This window comes from Neomonachus schauinslandi, chromosome 11 (genome assembly GCF_002201575.2).
Source record: "Neomonachus schauinslandi chromosome 11, ASM220157v2, whole genome shotgun sequence".
Taxonomy (NCBI): domain Eukaryota; kingdom Metazoa; phylum Chordata; class Mammalia; order Carnivora; family Phocidae; genus Neomonachus; species Neomonachus schauinslandi.
Genome location: NC_058413.1, coordinates 12,954,010 through 12,960,304, shown reverse-complemented (window position 1 = coordinate 12,960,304; position 6,295 = coordinate 12,954,010).

The window sequence follows — 6,295 nt, the reverse complement described above, 5'->3', positions numbered from 1 at the left end:
GCCCCACACACAAGTTGGCTAGAACTGTTCCTCAAATGTCTCATGCCTTTCCCTGTCCTCTTGCCTCTGCTCACACTATCCTATCGGTCTGGATATCTTCCTACCAACCCCATTCCTCATTCGAGTTGCCAAAATCTTGGTCATCCTTCAAGGGCCATCTTCAACTCTAATGTCTGAAATCTCCCACCAGTAGCAATTCTTAGAATCCTGGAATGTCAGTTCTAGGAGGTGATAATTCAAAATCCCATTTGTTGCTTCAATTGCCCAGAGTGCTGGCTAGGGCCACAATCAAGCAAGAAAGGCCATCTATGATGATGGGAAGGGGACGGCTGCCCCAATCTCATTCAGTCTTCTGTTACAGGTGGGGAAGCTGATATTCAGGCCTGGGGGGTGGCTTTCCAGGGAACAGCCCCGAGAACAGAATGGTGTCTCTGGACCACTGGTGTGGAATTATATCCGGCTGCCTTTTCTACACTCCCAGACAAAGAAGCTGAGACTCACACAAACTTAAAAGACTATCGAGATTGTGAATTTTGAATGTAAAAAATATATATGCAGTGTATTATTTTTAATCTTTCTTTTCCAACAGACTTCTGACCAGATTAATTTTATATGCAAACTTCTGTCAAAAGTCTCCAGTTTTATTTTGCTGTTTACCACCAAGCTAAAAGTATTTTAAATACAAGAAGAAGAATTACCAATAGCTACAGTCCTGGAGTTGAACACTCCCTTGTTCCTTATGTTCTCTTTTTCGGTGCACAGACCCTCCAAGCCTTCTGTAGTGGAAAAGTCATCAAGTCACTCTGGTTTTTGTAATAAGAAATGTGGAAAGGGAAGATGGAAGAAAATTAAAACCTATTTGCCACAGACTGAATGTGTCCCCTCCCAAAATTCACCTGTTGAAATCTAACCCCCAACGTGGTGGTGTTTGGCGGTGAGGTCTTTGGGAGGTGATTAGCGCCCTTATAAAGAGACCTCTGAGAGCTCCCTTGCCTTTCCACCATGTGAGGAAGAAGATGGCGGTTGATGAGGAAGTGGGTTCTCAACAGACATTGAATCCTCCAGGGCATGATATTGGACTTTCCCAGCCTCCAGAACTGTAAGAAATAAACATTTGTTGTTTATAGGCCATCCAGCTTATGATTTTTTGTACAGCAACCTGAATGGGCTAAAACAATATTAATTGCCCTCTATGTACCAGAGACCATGCAAGGCCCTTATAGACGTTACCTCATAGAACCATCAAAACAGTCCTATGAGGGAACTACTTTTATTATCCCATTTCACAGAGGAGAAAACAGTCCACTGATGAGTGTGGTGCCCCAGATCTTTGCTCCCTGACTTTGTTCCTTGGACCAACAGCATCTTGCCAGAGGTCTTTCAGAAACAAGATTCTTGGGACACACCCTAAAACTACTGAATCAGAATCTGTGTTTTAACAACATCCCCCAATGATTCTTCTGCACACTAAATTTTAAGAAGCACTGGTCTGGATGACACAAACAAGAGAAGAATTGAATTCAAACTACACCTGTCTAACTGTGCTCTCAACAGAATGGACAACCGAGACAAACATCATGGCTTTGAAGAAAACAAGTTATCACTAACCCAAGTTGGACGTGTCAATACTACATTCTATTGCCTGTCTACTCTGATAGGTATCCCTTCTAAAGCCATCCGCAGTGTAGAAAAGAGACAACTTGGTGACATGGAAAGCAAGCATGTCTGGGAATCAAGAGAACTAAGACAACCAACTCAGCCACCACTTAGCAATGACAGTAGGAAAGTCACATACCCCACCCCCCAAGGTCTCACTTCCTTCGCTAGTGACGTGGGAAGGTAGGAGCACCCTTCTCCAGCTCAATTATGCCGTGTTTTCCACGCCAGCAGATTGAGCTGCCTGGTCTCCTGCTACAATCAGAGTGGAAACCACTTCCTTCTCCAGCCTGCAACATCTATCTTTAGTCACTCCTTTGGTAATTGCTGTGTTGCTTTTCCCAAACATAAAAATAGCTTAGTAGCACATCAAATAACCACCGCCTTCCAGGGGCTTGACAGTGTAACAGCACCCCCAATACAGAGCTTGCAGCCAGCTGGATCCCAAGGATACTCAGGGGCTTCCAAGTTTCATCTCGGAAACCAATTAACCACCAAATTGGTGCATCCTTTTTCCTAAGGGCAGGGGTTATATCCATGCTCTTCAATCCTGGCACCTTGGGATGACAGTCCCCAAAGTCTGGGTCCCTGTTGTCCCTGCTACCAAAGTCCTTTCTCTGCCAAAGAGACTGGCCCATCTAGAGTGAAGTCTGGGTCACTCTTGTGACCAGAGGCCACTTCATCCCCATCAAACAGGAAGATTCCTTGAACTTATGGACATATTCCAGACCCAGAAGAAAATATGCCAAATCTTTGATGCCCTTAAATCTGGCCCAGATTTTCTCAGAGACCGGAAGAGAAGTTTTCCCTGAGTATTTTTATAAAGGGGGAAGTCCAAGATTCAATTGTTCATTCAATCGGTACATCCCCACCATCATGAGTCCTTCCTCCATGAACAGTGGATATCCAGGCATAGATTCCCAGAAACTGTTTGACTCAGTGCTGGCTCCAGTTGGCTCACTGATAACTTCCCCAGGAAGCCAACCAGCCTTGCACAACATCATCCAACTGAAGAGGCTTGAAGACAGTTCCCAGCACAAACACTGAACAAAGTGTTTCAGTGCTATAAGGTGAGGGGTCCTACTTAAAAGAATATCAGAATGCCCCCCTGGGTTCTGACTCTGTGGTTCCCAAGCAACAGCTCTAAGAGGACCATGCTATTTGGTCTGAGTCCGTGGTTAGGACTCTTAGTGTTCATCAACCCCAGTTCATCTCTTCTGGCACCAGTCTCTAACTTAGTCTTTCTGGGCTCCTTTAAAAGCAATCAATTGATCAAGCAAAAATCAGTTTTTCTCACCTTTCTTCCTGCCCTTTCTTTATCGGGTTATTCAATTGTTTCAACAAATACCCTTTGAGCACCCACCACATTCCAGGCAGTAGGCATACAGAGATGTGTAAACACAGCCCCTGCCTTCGAACAGCTACCCACAGGGCAGAGGAGACAGACCAGCACACAGAGCTGTGACACCAAGTCCCAGTGCTTGGGGGACATGAAGAGGAGGAACGGCACGCTGGCCAAGTAAGGTAGTTCAAGCAGGTTTGGGGAATCCATTTCTGATTATCCTCTGTCCACATAGGAGGCAGCCTTGAGTAGGCAAGAGATGTGCCACATGGCTAAATAATAAAGTACAAAATGACATAGGGCAAGATATCCACTGAACACAAATATTGTCTCATATCGCCAGGTTTGCAGTTATTCAGGCAAGAAAATAAGTCCTGGGGTGGCTTTGGAGGTGGGAGAAAATGCCAGACATTTAATAAACCCAGAGAAGAACCTGTGACTTCAGCCAGTACCCAAGCCCTGCCTGTGATCGCCCTGTGGTGCGCACCAGAATATGGCCGTGTGCCTCCACAGCATTCTGTCTCTCCCCCACAATGCTGCTGCTATTCCCCCTTAAACTCCAGCAGAGCCAGAATCCCTCGTACATTATTTATTGCTCTCTCCTTATCATCTGGCATGTGCCTGGTGTATGGAAATAAAAATATATTCTTTTAAAAAGCACATGGAGCGGGCGCCTGGGTGGCTCAGATGGTTGAGCATCTGCCTTCGGCTCAGGTCATGATCCCGGGGTCCTGGGATCGAGTCCCGCATCAGGCTCCCTGCTGGGCGGGGAGCCTGCTTCTCCCTCTGCCTCTGCGTCTCTCTCTCTCTCTCTCTCTCTGACTCTCATGAATAAATAAATAAAATATTTAAAAAGCACATGGAGCAAAGTATATATAATATAAAATAAATACATATTTACATATGTAAATATATAATACAAAATATATTTTGTATTCCTCAAAACTGTCAGGGTTATCAAAAACAAAGTCTGAGAAACTGTCACAGCCAAGAGGAGCCTCAGGAGACATAATGGCTAAATGTAATGAGGCATCCTGGGTGGGGTCCTCAGAACAGAAAAACAACATTGGGTAAAAAGTGAAGGAGTCTGAACAAAATAGGCACTTAGTTAATAGTAATCTATCAATATTGGTTCATTAATGGAGACAAAAGTGTCATGCTATGTAAGATGTTAACAATAAAGGAAACTGGATGTGGAATATATGGGAACACTCTGTATTAGATTAACAATTTGTCTGTAAATCTAAAATAAAAGGTGTAGTAACAGAAATGTGGATAATCATCCTCAAGCACCTTTGTGCCCTCTCCCTGCCTGGCTGGTAGTCCATCATTTTTCTGACCCTCTCCACTTGCTCTTCATATTCTTTTTTTTTTAAAGATTTTTTTAAAGATTTTATTTATTTATTTGAGATAGAGAGTGAGAGAGAACACGGCGGGGGCGGGGGGAGGGTGAGGAAGGGTAGAGGGAGAGAGAGAAGCAGGCTCTCCACTGAGCAGGGAGCTCAACTGGGGGCTCGATACCAGGACCCTGGGATCATGACCTGAGCCGAAGGCAGATGCTTAACTGACTGAGTCACCCAGGTGCCCCATGCTCTTCATATTCTTGATGAAAGACATTCTCTCTTTTCTAAACTTGGAGCCATGAGACATGCTCTTGCATGATAGTGGGAAGCATGAGTTCTAGTCCCACCCCTCCCATTTTCCCACTGTCTGACTGTGTATAAATCCTCACCCTTCATAGACCTTATCCCCACCTATTCAATGGGAAGATAAGGCTCTCCATGTTGCCCCATGAAGGCAGGGATGATGTCAGGTTCATGTCAGTATCTCCAGCTTCTAAGACAGTCCAGGCACATAGTAGGCACTGAACAAAAAGTTTGTTGAGTGAAAAAAACCCACGACCCTTGCTTGAGACTCTCGCAATCTCGCTATAACCAGTCAGCCCAAGGTCTCTGAATCTCCTTTATTGTCAACTTGATTTTAAGCTTCCCTTGTAATTGTCTCCAACATTGCTCACAAGGACTTTCTAAGCATTTGGGCAATAATTCACAAGAGCTGCATCAGTTGCATCAGGCCCTGCAAGCTTCCAACTGCTTGGAGTTCAGACAGAGGGGTACCATCTGAGAAAGGCAGACGTCACATCTAGGTCCTGTCAGGCCGTGCCATCCTGGTTTCTGGGGGTGGTCTTCCCAAGGGACCCATCAGCCTCTTAGCATCTTCCTCCAACAAGCACGCTGTGAGGGGACCAGAACCCCCAGCCTCTTCTAGGAGACCCTGGTATGTATCTTTAAGGAAAACAGTTCAAGCCCAGGCACAGGAAGTCATCCCCTAAAATAATCCCTGGCCCCCAAGTTGTCTAGAGACCTGGACCATAGTCCCAGGCCTCAATCTGCTGTCATCCACTCTTTGAGACCTGGGCAAGTTTGTCTCGGTGTCTCTGCCTGGCTCCCCTCCCAGAGCTGGTGGGGGTGGCAGAAAGCACAGATGAGGGGCATTCCAGTTCCTCATAGGGGCTGTGCTGGGTAACTCCTCTGCACAGAGCCTTCCACGACCACCACCCCCCCCACCACAGGCACGCTCTCTGAGGTCTGCCCTGACACCCTGCCTGGACTCATTCCACTGTCTCCATTAGGCCCTCCAAACACCTCGTGCGCTCCCGCCTTATAGCTTGCTGACTATTATCGCCCCTCGCACGGTTTCCGCCAGCCCACTGGGTCCCGTTCACCATTTGATCCTGTGCCCACCATGCTCTTTGGCACCGAAGTAGTGAATAACCACAGTGGGTGAGTGAGTGAAGAAACGAAGAAATGCGTGGACAAATGAATTATTAACTGCTCTGCAATCCTAGTTTTTTGGATAACTTACCTCAAATTTCCCTGAAGGGTTGGTGAGGGTTTTTTTTACAGCAGCTGTTAAAAAAAAAAAAAAAAAAAAAGCTCAAATGGCTTGTTGTTGCAGTTGTAAAGTCCTGCCGGGTTTTCCTGGTGTGCTTCCAAAGACTGAAAACAAGTACTGACCCCCTGTCCTCCAGCTCCCTCCCTGGCCCCCACTGCCCTGCTACCCACAGCCCCCCTCACTCTCTGTATTTCTCTCCACATTCTCTGTGTCTGTCTCTCCCCGCACTCTCTCTCTTCTCTGTCTCTCTGTCTCCGTCTCTTTCTCTGTCTCTGTCTCTTTTTCCATCTCTGTCTCTCTCTTTCTCTGTCTCTATCTCTTTGTCTCTATCTCTCTCTGTCTCTCTTTCTTTGTCTCTCTTTCTCTGTCTCTGTCTCTGTCTCTTTGTCTCTCTCTTTCTCT